The 19,161-nt window shown below is 27.0% G+C and overlaps 3 non-coding genes across 3 annotated transcripts; all 3 read right to left on the bottom strand.

Moving 5' to 3' along the window:
• Positions 1-7,605: 7,605 nt before the first annotated feature.
• TRNAA-CGC (transfer RNA alanine (anticodon CGC)) lies at positions 7,606-7,677 on the bottom strand. Its single transcript has one exon. It is a non-coding gene; the product is annotated as a tRNA-Ala (tRNA).
• A 215-nt stretch (positions 7,678-7,892) lies between these two features.
• On the bottom strand, positions 7,893-7,964 carry TRNAA-UGC (transfer RNA alanine (anticodon UGC)). The gene has a single exon. It is a non-coding gene; the product is annotated as a tRNA-Ala (tRNA).
• Positions 7,965-8,148: 184 nt separating this feature from the next.
• Positions 8,149-8,220, bottom strand: TRNAA-UGC (transfer RNA alanine (anticodon UGC)). The gene has a single exon. It is a non-coding gene; the product is annotated as a tRNA-Ala (tRNA).
• Between the last annotated feature and the right edge of the window lie 10,941 nt (positions 8,221-19,161).

Here is a 19,161-nt window from a genome sequence, read left to right as displayed (position 1 = left end):
TCATTTAATTAATTCATTTAATTCATCGATGTACATTGACCGTTGCACGTTTAAGATTTTCAAAACTCTTTTTACTCTCATTCTGCGGTTCATTAAAGAAATCGCTCAAAAAATCAAGGTTTAACATTTAAATATTCAATAAATTTAAACGCCATAGTAATTTAATGATTCAATAAATATAAACGTATAAAAAAATTCTGTGTATCGCATAAACTGTTCCATAGTAAATCAGATATAAATAAGAAAAATCACCTGAAAATTTAAAAGTTTTCGAATCTGCGAGTGCAAAAATTGTGCTTTGAAAAAATGCTATTTTCATTTTACAAATCCATATTCCATTATAAAATTTAAAAATTTCTGTATTTTTGCATTGCAATTACAAACATTGCAATTCCGTATTTTTGTCTTTTTTATAATTTACAAATTATATTTTTAAGAACACGGTCTCGTTTGAAAAATTTGTCGAAATGAGTGAAATATTTTTTGAAAATGTTCCACAGTGGCTTTTATTTTTAATTCCCTTCCTAAATTTACTAAGGCCTGGCGGCTGAGTGATTGTGGTAGGCAATTGACCGGGCAAGGTTGATTAAGCCTTTCAATCCTTAAGTAAGTCGATAAAGTGAGTGCCAAGCATGCTGGGGACTAATCACTGGGAGTTTCGTGTTAGGCTGACCACCAAACCAGAGCATCTGCTCTTGCACACTGAAGCCCAATGTCAAGGAAACTGGAATGGACACAATAGGCTTTGACCCTCCATGAGCTGTTGCGCCCCTGAGTTTAGTTTTAAATGTGCTTTTAATCAATTCTAGTAAATTCAAAAGTGCTTCTAATTTCAAATGGTATCTTTGACATATTTTGTACTTCTCCAATAGTGAAAATTTGAACATAAGTTTGTGAAAATGTGGCTTCGCAAAAAAAATGCTTTTTAAAATTTAAAATAACTAAATATTATTCAAAATAAAGCTTGAAGGCTATAGTAGCACAAACTTAAAATAGAAATGTTTGAATATGTGCGAGATGAAAATTCCTTACGTGATTTGTCGTGTTAATTAAATCTTAAAATTCACACTCTATACAACACACATGCAGATAGACTCAAATTTAAAGAAAAGATAACATTATCAAATAAAACCTTGAAAGGAATTTATGGCCTGACCTTAATCTTAATTCTGGGAATTAGATGCAAAGAAATTTTTTTTTACTTTGTTTTAAAAAAGCAATAAATTGATATAGTTAGTGTAAAGATGTATTGCATTCACTTATTTCATTACAATTTAAAAGTAAGAAAAACAACAAATAAATTGCTTAATTTTTTTTTCTTAGATCGAATTATAAGTCTCACTTATTATTTATCGCCGCAATAAACAGCTTATTTGTCAAACGCCAAGTAATGCAAATTTTAAATAGATTAACCAAATTTCTCTTCTCCAGCAATTCTCTGATATAATGTACAGAGCGAAGAAGAAAAAAAAGCGAACCACCCTGAATATTTTTTTTTCTTACGAACTGGGTCTCAACCTTGATAGTTCATATAGGTGACTTCATATATGCTAATTAATTAGTACAGACAGTATTTTAAGTTACGAAATCGTACACAAAAAAGCACTTTCCCTAAATAAAAAACTTTTTTTGACGGATTATACTTTCTGATTCCCAAAACAAAGGAATAGCCGCAATCTGATGGGAAATATGGTCCTAATAGGTCAAGGGAGCGGTCTAAAATTTGGACCTTATAATGTTAATTTTACTTTTGCGTATTTCTCGAGCACTTTTTAAACGAAATGAATAGTTTTTGTAAGCAATTATAAATCCACGTTTTTTAAAGATAATTCCTCACAAATATATATATATTTTTAGTTTTATTTTATGATAGTGGGGAAATGATCAATTTCAAGATATAAAAATTTTCACATTATTTTAAAGACTGTAAAATATAAGACAAATATAAAATTTGAATAAAATTGATCGAATAGTTCCTGAGAAATCGAATTTTACAAAAGTCATATATTTAAAGTTCAATTTCGACTAATTCGAACTCGACCAATTTTAATAAAATTTTATAGTTTGCCATGTAAAATTACATTCATTAGAAGGGTGTAAAAATGTGTATGAATTTCCTTTTAGAGACTATTAATAAAGAAAATTATAAAAAATAATAAATAGTTCTTAAAAATTATTTTTTGTGTGGAATCATCTTTGGTTAATCAAATTTCATGATTGCGCGGTATATGATTACGAGATATGGTAAAACACGCAAATGTTACATTAAAGGGTCTAAACTTTGGACCCTCTTCCGACCAAACTATTATGACTATATTTCCCAGATTTCGGCTACTCCTTACATTTTAGGGGTCAAAATTCTTAATCCGTCGAAAAAAGGTATATTTATTTAGAGAAGGTGCGTTTCTTTCTTCTTTTTTTTTTCTTTGGTAATGCTTCGTAACATAACTGCCAAAAAAGAAAAAAAAGCAAAGTCAAAGTATAGAGGAAAAAACTCATAGATGTTTCTTCACCTATTCTAAAAAAAAGGGTGTTGTTTTTTTTATATCCACGAAGCGTGATTTGAGTAAAGTGTTGCAGAACACATCGATTTACTAAAAGGTGTCGTTGGCATTTTTGGAAAACTGCCCGAGTCCGAAGAAAAATTACATCAAGTGTTTTTTACCCTTCTAAATAATTATAGGCTAAGTACTTTTTTTTTTCTTTTATGGAGATTACTGCAGAATATATCGACTACTTCAACATAGTGCTCAAATTGCTCGTTTGCAAAGTATATCAATTCACGATTATGCATTATTCGTTTTTACTGCATTAATCTCGATTCCATATACATTACTAATATTCTAGTTGTTCGATTCCATAATTAAAATAGTATTTACGATATTTTCTTTTACATGATAATTGAAAATAGTACATTAGATTTGATAGATTCCAAGATTATACAAAATAGTATTTTCGATTTGTTCGATTCCATGAAAACAGAAAAAATATATTCGATTTGTTCGATTCCATAAAAACTAAAAATAATATATTCAATTTGTTTGATTCCATGATGATTGAAATAGTGTATTCAATTAGCCAGATTCTCTGATATTTAAAAATATTGTTTTTGATTGTGCTCAATCTAATTCAGTTAGATTCAGTAAAATGTAATTACTTTTTAATCGATTCTTGACAATTTTGTTAAGTTTGATACTAGTTAGTTTGATGATACTCAAATCGATTAATCAATTATATCGTTAATAATCTATTATTGTTAATTAATCGTTAATAATCAGTTTTATTCTATTCGATTCAGTATATACGGATCTATTAATCTAATATATTCAATTTCCAATCGATTTTTAAGAAAATCGATTTATTTCTTAATAGTTCGTAATATTCACAATCAGTAGAAGATATTCAATTCCTTTACTTTAGATTATATTAAGCTTCTTAAACATTATTAATCAATTACATTAAGGCAAAAAATTCCACGTAACTTAAAATTTACAAATTTTCTCTTAATTTTTCATAAGATTATTATAATTGTTGCTATAGCAACACTTATAGTAATCATCACATATGTTTTTCTGTTAGATTGAAATTACAATATTTTAAGTATACCTTGCACTATTAAAATATTAAATTACTTATTTTTACTTCTTAATTAAATTAATAATTTTTTCAAAATCATAAATTTATAATAAAACTTGTGTAGAAACCTCCTAAAATGTAGATTTTATTGGATGAATCTTATAAAGGTAAACTTTTCATAAGAGAGTCAATTTTTTATAGAGAGATAGCAGTATAAATAACATCAAATATTCTCCTGATTTCTATGTGAACAATGCATTATTTCGAAAGCAATTTTTATGAAAAAAGTTATGTATTGATACGAAATAAATTATACAAAAATATCTCGTCCCAAAACACGTTAATGCATCCAAAGAAATCAGGCGCTGATATAAATCAATTAAATTAAAATAAAAAGTTAAAATTTTGACAAGAGGTCTTAAAAAATTCTGGAAAACATTACTAATCAAATGCATCACCACATGCTTTGACAAGATTCTGGTATGAAATCAGATTTTTTTTAATACTCCACAAACATACAAATCTATTTACCACTTTAAATTTTAATAAATTGCTCTTGAAAAAGAACTTAAATGACTAGTATTTTATTTAAAAACGCTAAACACGCATAAATTAAAAATGTATACAACATATTGAAATTACAGTATTTTAAATAATATTATATTAAAGTATTGTAAATTACAGTCTGTAGGGCATATACCAATAATGCTAAAACTGACCTTTTTGATGTACCTGATATTGCTTTTTTTTTTTTGCACAGAATATTTACATATTTGTGTTTACACTTTTATAACAGTTAATACATATCTTTGACAGAAATCTTTTTGAAAAATTATGAATTGAGAATTTTTTTCAAAATGTTTCCTTATTTTTGAGCAAAAATCTTTCCTTATTCAGAAAATATTCCTGTTAAAGCTGAAACTTAATCATAGCATGCAACTAATATAATCTCAAATACCCCCAAAAAATTTCAAAAGCAGTTTCTTAGAAAAGGTGCAGCGAAAAAGTTCAGTTTCAGTATTCTTGATGTATCCCTGATCACTTCCCTTAAAAATAAGCACAGCAAAACAATTTACTTACCAAGAAGTAAAACATTGTCTTCTTTAGAAATACCGCTTCTAATAAAATGATCTTTTAATTCATCTTTATTCAAAAAATTCAAGGACAAAATCGCTAGTAAAAATTAAATATCCAACGAAACGTAAAGTTGAAGTGAGAGCGGCATCTGTCTCGGTCTGTTACGAAACAATCAGAAAGTTTAACTTTCAGTCATTCTCTACTCAATTAAAATAAAACTTCTGACTTCATTTTATAAAAGAAAACATAAAAATTTTATTTACACAATTTGTTCCATCTTATCGTCATAGCAACTTGAAATCCACATCGTTTTCTTTTTGAAATAAAACGTGATGAATTCTAGCTTATAGCTCACACACAATTAAATAATAAATAAATGGAATCTATTTTTAACACTCTCTACAAACTGGTATGTTGCCACTCACCAAATCACGCTTGAGCCAAAATAACTCAAGTATCGCTTAAATATCTGCAACTCGAATTCGATTTAACGCAAAGCCTATATTTGACACAAACAGAGAAATATTCAAGTTGATGTCAAAAAATTTCACTCTTTTTGTGAATTAATTCATTCATTTTAAGTGAGTCTAAATGAAGAAAAAAAAATGAAACTGCCAAAAACAGATATTAAGAAAAGGAGGTTACAATAGAGGATTCTTAAAATCGCAGATTTGATAACACAACCCAAATTAGGATCTGTATTATCTAAAAATTTTCGAAATTATGCTATTTGACTCACTTAGTCTCGATTCCATGACTATGATGCCTACTTTTTTTCTAGTATAGTCTGAAAAAATTTAAGTAGCATTAAAAAGTTTTGCGAACCAATTTTATCAACCCTAAAATGATACCATAACTCCACTATCAATCAAAATAAGTTTTTTGATATTATTTGCAATCAGTAATTTTCGAATAAGATAGCATAATTACACTGTCATGATAGAATAATTCGACTCTCATCTGAAAGTCAAAAGAATTGTGACTTTATCTACTAAAAGACTAGTAATTTTATTTGTCGAAATAAAAAAAAAATCCTAAAAGGTTCCAAAAGTATTTGTTCGCGATATTTAAAGTGTAAGCGAGAATAAAAACAACGAGAAATTCAGAAAATAAATAAACCATTTAAATAAATAATAATATAAATAAACTATGTTATTTGAAATAAATAAACCATGTTATTTGAATAAAACTTAATTTTAAATTTATAAAGAAACTATTTAAAGTTAATTAGCATAGTTTTATTAATGCACAATGGTATTAGTTTTAAAAAAAATTTACCAAAATTCAATATTAGTGAAAAATTATTTTACCAAATCAAAGCAGTTTCTAAAAATTATAAGAATTGATGATATTTTTTGTCTTCAGATATATAAAAATTTTATATTGCGAACTAATTTTCTACGTTACACTTTGATAAAATATCCTTCAATTACTATGACTCACGACTAAAGCAAATGGGATATAAGATAAAGGATGTTATGGATTGCATAAAGCAAAAATTCAAATTAATTTTGCTTTGAAACATAAGCATCCAAAAGTTAAATCATTCGGATGCTAGTTGAAATGTTTTAAATTAGCTTATTTCCTATTTAATAGTTGCTGTTTTTTTCTTATCTAACACTTATTTTATAAAACTATTATTTATTTAATACTTATTACACTATTAGTTTTCGTGAAATGAGTATGAACAAAAGTATGTAAGTATGTAAAAGTATGTTCTCATTTATGAAAGTTCAGCAAAAGTCAATCTGATTACAGAACAAAATTAGAAAATTTCGAAACAGGCCAGTGGCCAATTATTTCATCTTTAGCATTTCCACTTCTTAAAACATGTGGACACTTTTTAGAAAAAAACTGAAATATTTTAGCACAATTATAAAAGTATTATAAAAAATATTATAAAATATATTTTTTTCAAAATATTATAAAATTTTCGCAATTCTTTATTTAATTCTTTGAAAATGGTACTAATAAAATACACAAGTTGAGCATTTTCGCTGAAAAAAGTGGCGATTGCATAGCAACTGACTGACGATTGTTTAACTATCATATTTCATATTTGGTCACCCTATGGCAGTTGAATTGTGCTCCATATGTCTGACTCGATGTATAGTACAAGCATTAAGATGATTTACATTTAAAAACACAATCGGATTTTAGTCAAATCTAACCTGTGTGAAATATTTATAATAATTTGAATAAAAATTGAATTGAATTTTTTTCAAAATATTATAAAATATTCGCAATTCTTTATTTAATTCTTTGAAAATGGTACTAATAAAATACACAAGTTGAGCATTTTCGCTGAAAAAAGTGGCGATTGCATAGCAACTGGCTGACGATTGTTTAACTATCATATTTCATATTTGTTCACCCTATGGCCGTTGAATTGTGCTCCATATGTCTGACTCGATGTATAGTACAAGCATTAAGATGACTTACATTTAAAAACACAATCGGATTTTAGTCAAATCTAACCTGTGTGAAATATTTATAATAATTTGAATAAAATATTTCGAAGCAATTATTTTCCTTTTCTCCTTAAGTATCTATCTACGTCAAGTTGCACAATTTTTACCCCAAAGCGAAGTCCTTTAATCTAAATTATTTATGATACAGAAAATGAATTTAAGTGAGAGCGATTTTCTTCAATCATTTATTTCAATATCTGTTTTAATTTAGAGACAATTTCATTAGAATCTACAAACTTATTTAATACCGTTTTAAAAATGAGACACTTTTTGAAACTCAAACATTTAATGATAAGAAGTTGGTGATGTGAGAACAAGGTTTATATCATTATTATTTTTTCAGCGGAAATACGATAAATTTGGCATCATTTAGAAGAAAAAAAACGAACGAAAATGCCTAACTCCTTCAAAACTAAGATGGCTTTAAGTTGTAATTACTGCTTTCCTGAAGCTTAAAAGAGAATGGGAAAAGAAAGAAAACTGGAGGTGCGAGGGCTTGAACCCCGGGCCTTTCACATGCGAAGCGAACGCTCTACCACTGAGCTACACCCCCGTTGCAAAAGCGTTGTGTGCGCGAAGAGAATAAAGTACAAATTTTTTCCGATAATTACAGAACGATGTATTGCAGTATGTGTATTGCAATGCGTTACTTCAACATTAAATGTAGATTTTTGTCTCAGATAATTAGATGAAATTATGTCAAATTATTTTGAATTTTAACATTATGTAAATATATAAATGTTAAAATAATAATAAAAATATGGAAGATGGAGGTGCGGGGGATCGAACCCCGGGCCTTTCGCATGCAAAGCGAACGCTCTACCACTGAGCTACACCCCCGTTGTCAATGTGCCGAAAGCCTCAAAAGAATCGAACTCAAGTTTGTTTTGATAATTATAGAAAGAGAATAATTGAATTTAAATGTGTTACTTTACTGCAGGTTTATCACAGAAAAGAAAATTAATCTGAAGTTTATAAAGCATAAGAATAAGAAAATTAATAAATAGACAAATAAAATAGTATATGGAGGTGCGGGGGATCGAACCCCGGGCCTTTCACATGCAAAGCGAACGCTCTACCACTGAGCTACACCCCCGTTGTCAAAGTGTCGAGTGCGTCAAAAGAATCGAGCATAATTTTGTTCCGATAATCATAGAAAGAGAATAGTTGTATTAAAATGTGTTACTTTAATGTAGGTTTGTCGCAGAATAGTAAATTAATCTGAATCGTATTATAAGGCATAAATATAATTTTTTTTTTTTATAAAAATGGAGAAAAGCGGTGCGGGTGATCGAAACCCAGGCTTTCACTTGTAAACCGAACGCTATACCACTGAGTTACACCCACATTACGATAGAGAAAAGTGCATAAAAAGAATCGAGCACAAATGCTTATAATTATAAAAAGAGAATATGTGTATTGAAATGTGTTATACTTTAGCATCATATGTAGGTTTTTCACAGAAAAGTAAATTATTCTGAATCGCAGAAATAGGTTATAAACTATTTTCTGTAATTAATATAGAAAGACTGTCTGTCGTTAAAATACACTTAATACGATTTAGATGATTAGTAAAGAGTGCTTATAACTTTAGAGTGTTATGAAAAAGTGAGGTGTATTTATCCCCAGCTCTTCAACATAAATTCTGCACCACTGACTAAACTCTACTCTATAGTAAATAGGCTTATATTGAAGGAAAATAACTGCAAAAAAATTACTTTGACATTTTCAGAAAATCAAAATTATTTTCCATTTCCTCCGAAAATGGTCCACAGGAGTCTTATGATTGAGAAAAAAAAATATGACCTTAGTATAATACCATTTAAAATATACATTGAAATATATTTTTTCTCCAATTTAAAATAAATATTAAGTTTGCTTTACGAAGATGTTTATTTGTTTTCGTTCTATTTCTTCGAGCAAATAAAATAGTATAGAAAAGCATTTCAATATTAATTACTTCTATTCATTGTTTTTTTCTTCTTATTTTTCGTCTTTTTTATTTATTTATTTATTTTATTTTATCTATTTATTTATTTTTTTAGTAAGTGTCAAACTTAAAAAATTTAAGCTTGCTTCATCCTCATATTAGAAGGCGTAACTCCAAAAACTAAAATTTTTGAAAATATTCTTTCTACATTGATTTAAACACTTTAATCTTTCATTAAATGCAAACAGGAAATAGTCATACCTTAGAATAGTTCAGCAAGATTTTAAATAGCATGTCTTTAAATACAAGTGAACACAAATGCAAGTAAACACCATCTTCATAATTTTTGTTACCTTTCTAAAATGTAATATAATAGATAAAACTCATTATAACCCTTTAAAAAAATATGAATAAATATCTATAACTTTTTTAAATCATAAAATGTTATGGATCAATTTTTGAATTATTTTTTTAAAACATAAAATTCTGTGAATTAATTTCTGTGATGCTATTATATGTGAAAATATTATAATCAATTTTTCGCTCTAAAACGTAACTTATTACGAATAAATGTTTATCTTTTTATTCTTTTCTTACAGCGCATGCTAACAAAATATTTGTTTAAAAAAAATAGCCATCAATCATCATATACTAGACATTAACCAAGTTTCTTTTGCATTGACAGATATATATAATTGCTCTAAAGAGATTATGGCATCACATTCTTCTGGGAAAAAAATAGTTTGATTCGTCAAATGAAAATTTTTCGAATTTTCTAGATAAAGTGGCCATTTTTCCTTTTTAACATTTCTACTTTACAAATTTTGAATCATGGTCGAAAACAGTAGAGAAGACAAATGGAGAAGTAAATTATTTACTTTATTTAACGACATACATAAACAAACATAAAAAATAATTAACGTCACAAAAGATGACCAAAACGCCAATATGCATATTGTAACCAGAACGTCAAACGATACAAGGTTCAAAGTAAATTAATTACGAAAATAGTGCACTTGAACTGAATTTTTACACGCGATGAACTGTCTCAATGAAAACTCAAACGATAATGCATAAACAGTCTATCTTTCAACGTGTTTTTAAAGCACGATTAGGAATATTGCGTCACAGTTGACCTAATATTGCAATAAAGGTTCTGCGAAACAGAAAGGTAAATATCCTGAGTCGGCATAAATGAGCACCTGCCCGGTCTATATTGTATTCAACCACAAACATATTTACCCATCAATTAAAATACTAGTCTTTCAACATATTATTCTGAAAGAGAAGATGTTGTTTTTGAATTGAATGAAATAGAAAGGTTTCTAACTAATCATGGATTCTTTTGTTAATTAAAACAAAGTTTAATTTTTTTTTTGTGAAATAATTTTTTATAGCAATTATTTTTCTCTATACACTGAGAAAGAAAATATTTTCAAAACTACCAGAATAATGGTAAAATTTACTATAGAAACACCAAAAAGTTCAGTAATTTTTACCTAAATGCTTTGGTCATGATTTTGACAAAATTAACAATAAAATACGGTTTTGTAATGCGTGATAAAATTTCGAAAATGGGGTAAAAATTTGGTAACTATATCCTGATACCTCAGAGAATGGCATAAAAACTATTTAGTCGGCTAAGGTGAGACCTTTTTGGATGTACATTTTCTCAACATCTAAACAAGATATTGCGTCACAGAATGTTTACATATACATGTTTACTCAGTGACAACTGTTAATGTCTTTGGCAGAAATTTTTTTAAGCAATTGTGCACTGAGTTTAAAAAGTTTCGTCAGAAGTCTTTCATAACTCAAAAAATCACTGCATACACCTAATATAAACTCAAATAGCCTCAAATAATTTCAAAACAAGTTACATCAGAAAAGGTCAGTTTTAACGCTATTGATATATGTCCTACCGACTCCCCTAAAATTTAATTTTCAGTTTTGTACTTGTGATTAAATGTGTGGTAATAAGAACTCTAATTTTGGAAACCAGAATTTCTGGTAAACCGGTACCATATGAATGGGAAAATCACCAAATAAATGATTTAAAAACAGTATATTTTTATTTCCAGAACTATGGATTTTTAAAAAATAAAAAAAATCAGATATGTCATTATCGCATAATTTATTTCTCCGTGTAGAAAGATATACTGGTTTGTTCGCATAATTTACAATAATTTTTACTATCTATAATAATTTATAAAGCTTAAAATAATGATTAAAAAGATTTTGCTTATTTCGCCCTGAATTTAAAAATATTGTTTTGAAGAAATATAGATTTAGTTAAGGTTATGATTTCGCCACACACACCAATATAATGATATAAATGTTTACTCTTAATAAGATTCTGAAAGAGTCACTATTTATCACATCAATTTAAAACCAACAGTTGTTCTCACACTATTTAATGACATTTTTATTTATAAGAAAAAACTCAATTCCGTTCTTAAGTTTTGACATAATGGAAGTTATTATTACGAAATAATTTTTGCATGCAAGCTGAAATTCATGCATGATATTATATATTAAATATAACTTAATTTATTTAATGACGAAAATATGACTTGTATGAAAAATTTGATATAATACAAAAGATATATTGTAAACTAAAACTCTTTTTTTTTTCGATTCTAAAAATATGTTTACTTTATTAGAAAGTAAAAAGAAAAAAATTTAAATATTATTATACGTGTGATGTGATAACTTAATAGATTAAGCATATTAATTCAAACAGTTCGTCAACAGTTAAAAGTGAAAAAAACAATTCTTAGGAAAACGGTACTTCGGTTGTTTGTCTAAAATGATGATGATTTATACCTCAGATAAATATTAAATGGAGATAAACAGAGGGCTCACTAAGGCAATGCCCTTGCATGTGAATGATTATGAATTTGAAGCTGTTGATGAATTTAAATATCTTGGGACTACTGTAACCTGCAAAAATGACTTAAATACTGAACTACTACTACTTTGGTTTAAAAAGCCAACTAAAAAGTAAATTTCTTAATCAAAAGACAAAACTTAACATATGCAAAACACTCCTACGGCCTGTGATCCTATATAGTAGTGAGTGCTGACTCTTAATAAAAAAGAGGAGAACAAATTGCTGATTTTTGAGAGAGGGATACTTAGAAGAATTTTTGGTGCAGTCTATGAGATTAACAAATGGCTCACCCTTTACAATCATGAGTTATATAAAAAGTATAAATAACCAGACATAGTTCATGTGATTAAGGCCAATCGCATTCGATGGCTGGGACACCTTTATAGATCTGAAGACCAAACCCTGCAAAAAAAAGTAACCTTTTTTAAACCAGAAGGTACAAGAAAAAGGGGTCGACCACCGACTAGGTGGCTGGACGCAGTAGAGAGGGATATAAAGATAATAAGAATAACTAACTGGAAGGTCAGGGCACAGAATAGATCAAGATGGCAAAAACTTATTGGGACGGCCTTGGCCTGTCATAGGCTGTAGTGCCGAAGAAGAAGAAGAAATATTAAAAAATAGTAATACATAATTCATTGATTTCAATAATAATCATCCCTATGCAAGAGTATAATTTTTAAATTCCCACAAATACGAATTTTTGCAATCGGGCATTCATTTTGAACAAGCAGATTATAATATTGATACATACGATATTTCGTACACTACTATGTTTAGTAGATAAAAGCAGAAGAAAGAAAGGCAAATTTGAAGGGAAAAAAACTATTATGAAAACAGTTATCCAATATTTTTTTCTATTTAATATTGATTAATATTTGGAAAAATAATAAAAAACATTAATATCTTTCATTGATTACACTTATACTTATTTCTATGCCCTGTTCAAAATAAGTTTTAGGCTTTAAAATTAATGACGAGGAAAAAGAATTTTGAAAATTGGATGCTCATTTTGGGCAGGTGAAAAATTATATTCAAACATAACCATTTCAGTAAAGAGGGAGTATTTATCAACAAAATTAAAAAATAAAATAACTGAAGGCATGCTAAACGATGATTAGCATAGGATAATTGGAATAAATCAAACAATGTTATTTGATTAAAAATTTCAATCTCTTCAAAATTTTGACCACGCTTCGAAGCGAATGAAGTTTTCAATCAAGTTTCTGGCGATTATTTATTTAATTCAATTAAATAATTTTTGAAATATTCGGTACATATTGAAATTAATTAATTATGAAGAAGCTTTAATAATCATCAAGCAGTGATTAAATATTCGACATACATGGTAATTATTAATTAATGAAAAGCTTGAATAATTATTATGTTTGCATTATTAATATTATACTTTAAAAAAATATAATAAACATTTAATATTCCAGACAATATTCCGCATTAGTTACAAAAAAACAAAAAAAAATTCTTATTTATTTTGTAATTTTTCTAGATTATATGAAATACTTGAAATACTGGCTTTTTAGCAAGCTAATTTATTAAGTTCTTCTGAAATATTTCTTTTGAAATAATAATTTTTTATTAATTAACGTACTTCGTTACTTTTTTTTAAAAAAAAACATAACATTTTTAATATTATTCCAAATCAAATTAAGCAGTATTTTATATAAAAATTCTTAAAGAAAGGAGGCAAAAAATTTCGATAAAAGACTTCTCAGAAACAAAGATATTTAATTAAATGCTATAAATTTTCAACAAATCCAAAATATGATTGCGTAAGTTCTAAACGAATCATTTTATAATACCCCAACAATTCAGATAAAATTAAGCTTATTTATACCCTTTAGTGAGCTACTAAGCGAAGCACACAAAAAAGGAATGCAACAGAACAATTCTATGTATAGTATATGTATTAAACAATAAATCATAAGGAAGTTATAAAAAGGCACCTATACAAATTGTATTGATTGACTTTAGCAAGGACAGAAAAGAAAATACGAGTAGGTTTTATGGTCCATGAAAAAGATGTGTGAAGGTTTATTGTTCTGAAAAAGAAACTAAACCTGCGGCAGAAAATGAGAGTTGAACGCTAAGTGTTACCGATCTCTAAATTCAACAGAGATTCGTAAATCATAAGAATTGAAATTTTATTATCCTACATAAAAGTATCTGTGAACAATAACACTCTCCAAATATGAAAAAATGCTTGACAATGAAAATATCGTCTGCTGGGAAAGTCTTTTTCATTCTAAAAGGTTTATTTTGCCATGTTTTTTGTGTTAATACTAAACATGAGCAGCAGAAATTTAGCTGCAAATATCCAGGGTTTTCCATAACAACTGTTTTTATTCAGAGCTTTAAGAATTCTGGTCTAAAAGAATTACTGTTATCTACACTTTAAAAACGACTTTTTTAAAATTTTTATAAAATATTGAGGGAGAGGTATTTTTTTTTAAATTTTTAATAACTAACTCACCACGTCAGGAGCCAAAGATGACAATGCATTCTCTAATAAATTAATAGTTAATTATAGCAAAAATATTTTTTTATTGCGAAGTGTAGTAAAAAACTAAATTGCAATAAAACTAGCAAACTTATTTTTCTTCCAAAATGAATTCACTTTTTTAAAGTGAAATCATTCTGGTTGCTATGGAGATGATTGCAGTTTTTGACTTAAGTTTTAATATTCAATGTAATTTATTTTTCATTACATAATTTATTTTATTTTTCCAATGCCAATTGATTTTAGAATAAACTTAATAGTTAATTATGAATAAACATATTTTTTTCTTATTAAGTGTAGTAGAAAACTAAATTGTAATAAAACTGGCAAACTTATTTTTCTTCAAAAATAAATTCCCTTTTTAAAAATAAAAGTATCCCTGCAATTTTTGGCATAAGTTTTAATATTCAACATAATTTATTTTTAATATTTTATTAATTTTTTTACATCATTAGCGAAAATGAATACCAAATATATTAGTATAAATTTAAATCATATTTAACATATTTTATAGATATTATCTTTATCTAACAATAACATGCTTTATGAGCTTTAATTTTAAGAAATCAACACTATTTCATTTTGGAACAAAAAAGTTACTTTATGGACGAAAATATTTCTCTGAAGTTTGATTTTAGTTTATCCACGTTTTTTAAAGCATGCGCTAAAACAAAAATCGTGGAAAACCAAATGATTTTGCCGTCTAATGAGAAAGAAAAAAAACAGTAACTTAGGGTATCTTTTTGAGATAAATCAATGTTTTCTTAGAAAAATGCAAACAAAAGGGAAAGAAACAAGATAATGCAAATCTCCTTAGTTTGCTCTTAGCAAATTTACGAAGAACATTTTTGTTGGTTATCGATTTAAAAGTAAATAAGCTTTCATACCTTGTTTCTGGTTTCGATATGCATCTCTAACTTCAGTCTAAAAAGTTAGCTATAGCTTCTCCTTATAAAGATTAAATGTATGATATCTTTTTCTTAATTAAAATGTATTAACGTATTTCGTAATTATTTGTTAATAATATTTCTATAATTATTGTTTTATATCTAACTTAATTATTTGTTATTCAACTAATTTATTTGTCATATTAATAATAAATTTCTTTATTATATTTTTAATTTCCTTATTATTAATTTCTTAATTATTAGTATTTCTAATTAATCTTTTAAGAATTACCTTTTCAAACCATTTCAATCTCTCTTTCAAAGATATATTTTTGTATCTTTAATGTTAAAATACATTTTTTTAACTTTTAACTAGGGGACTCCACCCTTTGCTCGCTTACGCAATTAACTAATTGCTACATAATACTAAAATTAAACTTTTATTTAAAAAAAATGTACCACAATTTTTATTGCATTTATGCAGAATTGGCTCTCATATTTAGTTTTTGATTTCATAAGGAAAAAATTTAAATCCAATAATTTTGCTTGTCAATCATTGCAACATCATCTACACACCTTTTTTAAAAAATTCTGCCTTAAATTTTGATTAGAAAAGATAGTTTTAGTCACTGGGAAATGTCTTGAACAAAGGGGTAAATTTATTTTACAAGTAAATATTTTAGAAACTTATATTAGTTTTATGCTGATGACGGCCAAAGATAAATAAATTTTACAAGTAAATAGAGATGTCTAAGATGACGTCACCTCCTTTTTAACTGTCCGCTGACAATCCGTCAATGATCAATGAATTACAGAGAGCAACCAATCGGAATACGTTTTTATTGGGATGTGAATATGAATCGTCCAATCGGAATGGTGCAAATGGCAAGTGATTGGTTTATTCCATTCAGTTATATAGTATAGCTTCTGGCTTGGACCTATTATTAATTTTCTGCTGACGACGTCCAAAGAAGTACAATTTTACAAGTATACATTTGAAGAACTTTACTAATATAAAATTAGTGATGATGACGCTGATTTAGGCCAAAGATATTTCGATCTTCTTTATATATTAAAGATTATTAAAATGAATTTTCTGACCAATGGGAATGCGTGAAATTGTAAGACAATGATTGCCTTTTTATGATATATACACATATCTACACTTATATATTTATATTAAAATATATTTTCTTTTAATATGTAAAAATTTTAATACTCGTGCAGAAAAAAAATATTACCTTGAATGATTTTAATCGAATGATCGGATTTTTAGGTACTAGAACTCAAACTCACTGGTTCTCGAGTGAATTTTATGAATGAATTTTAAATATGCGACTTTTTAAAAATTCTATTTCTTAGGAATTATTGGACCAATTTCACGAAGACTTTATACTTGTTAATTAAAATTGCATTCATTAAAATTGTCTAATAAATTGTATACCTTAAAATTAAAGAATATTTCGATCATTATTAAATAAAATGGTGAAAAATAATAAGTAATTATTAAAAAAAATCTTTTACAAGAAATAATCTTTGATTGTACGAATTTTATAATAAATTACGAATTTTTTAAATTCGTTTAAAAAGTTTTTGAGCTATAGGCTAAGGCTCAAAAAGTAAAACTAACCTTAAAGGGCCCAAACTTTAAGGCTATACTTTTTACATAACTAAAATTTAAAGCTGATTTTCTAATATCTATACTCCAAAATTCTATATTTCAATATTTTAAAATAAAAAACACAAATCTGTAATTTCTTTGCGAGCTTTCTGAAAAACGTTTTTTAGTTCAATGATGGGAAGAAATAAGGAAATGGAAAATATTTTAAAACATAAAATAATGAAATATATTTTTGATATTATTTTGATTATTTAATAAAAATACATAATAAAAGACACTTTCTATTCCAAAATATTTTCACGAGTCATGAAACAGGCATAAAGTACACTGGGGACATGAAAAGAACTGTTTTTGTAAGATCGACCCATATATAGTAATTATAGTTTGTTTGTTTGCTTGTTTTTTTTTTGTTTTTTTTTCGTTTTTCAAATGCATCTTATACAGCCTTGTCTTCTGAACTTTATCTCATTGCTAAAATACTATACAAGCTACATCTAAGAACATAACACCAAAATTGGTATATTATACTAAATGCAAAATAATACGCTTAAATTAAGGAAAATGTATTACAAGAGCCATTCAAAAAATGCTACAGACGATGTTCGGAAATTCTATAGAATTCAGAAAAGAAAAGAAAAATCTAGTGTCAGCTGCAAGAATAGCTGCTGAATATTTCACTGGATAATCGATCCGTAAAAATTGATTGGTTCGAAAAGAAGGGAAAACATTAAAGGAAATGGTGAAATTCTAAACCAATTCACAATACACTGCAAAATTATTCAGGATCAAATCACGGTAAAAAGTATCAGCTCTCAGGGTTGTGGTACTTTTTACAGTAAAATCCACTTTTTACCGAAACATGTTACGGAACAAAAAATCTGCTGTTTCGTAACTTTTACAGTACTAACTACTGTAAAATCACTGAATTACTCTGATTAAATAAATAATACTATAAAAATTGCGGTACAATATTTTACAATAAAAATGGATTTTACGGTGAAATGGATTTAACGGATGATGAACCCAAAGTGCCGGTACTTTGTACTGCAGTTTGATCCGGGATTTTTTACAGTGTTCACGTATAATGACATTTCAATATTTATTTAAGCAGGAAAAATCAGTACCTTATTAGCCACCTACTTATCATAGTATTTCAGAAAAATTTTAATTTATCATGACAAGTAGGTAACACAGAACATTTCGTACTAATATGGTATACTGAATGCTATAATACGAGTATCTCAAAGTAACAGAGAGCTATAGTATTAATTTAAATGAAAACATTAAATATTATGAAATTATGTCGGGAATACAAAGTAACTGATAATTTTATTTATTTATGAGCTATGAAAATGAATTATAGTTAAATTTTTAAGTTTCACAGCATGTATTTTCTTATAAAAATAAAAATGTCTATTAACAAAAAAAATTTTAGACACACTATTTTGAGTCGAATTTCTCGAAACTTTAAAATGTAAATTTGAAGTTACACTTTTATCAGAATAGTTTTGTGTGTAAATTTTTGTGAACCCAAATTTGAGCTTAGTTTCTCCGCCTTAAACATATTACTATTAATTTTAATAATCATAAGAATAACCAATAAATAGTGTTTTAATCATTATAATTATATATCATTTATCAGAAGATATAAGTATTCAAACAGAGTGTATTCGGCATTAAAATTAAATCACCTACACCAAATGTCTTTAGAATTGCTATCGTTATAGCTACATTAAAAACTTGGTCATTATTAAGTTATTGAATTGATTTGCAAATTATTTTCGTATGCACTGTCACCCTATCATTTTTCCCCACCACCTTTATCTCGGGATAATTTGATTCTTATAATAATTAATTATTATTTAGTTATTATTTAAACGTATCATTTACAGGTGAAAATACCTTAATACCTTCCAAAGGCACATTTCTGGAATTCTCCGAATTTTCCTTCCAACAACATTAAATTACTAAAGCAGCTCACGCTGAGAAATAATTAGATTTTAATTTTGCAAGTTGTGACGTAGAGTTTCAATTATTGTTTTTCCTTCTCAAATTGTTTGATTCAGTAGTATACATTTCTTAACGCATTTTATTACCTCAAATTAATTCATGTTTGCTTGTCATTTATTTTGCTTTATACATATATATATATATATATATATATGTATTTATAGCATTTTGCTCATTT

The sequence above is a fragment of the Parasteatoda tepidariorum genome, chromosome 8 (assembly GCF_043381705.1).
Source record: "Parasteatoda tepidariorum isolate YZ-2023 chromosome 8, CAS_Ptep_4.0, whole genome shotgun sequence".
NCBI classification, from domain to species: Eukaryota; Metazoa; Arthropoda; class Arachnida; order Araneae; family Theridiidae; genus Parasteatoda; species Parasteatoda tepidariorum.
This window is presented reverse-complemented; position numbering and strand designations above follow the sequence as displayed.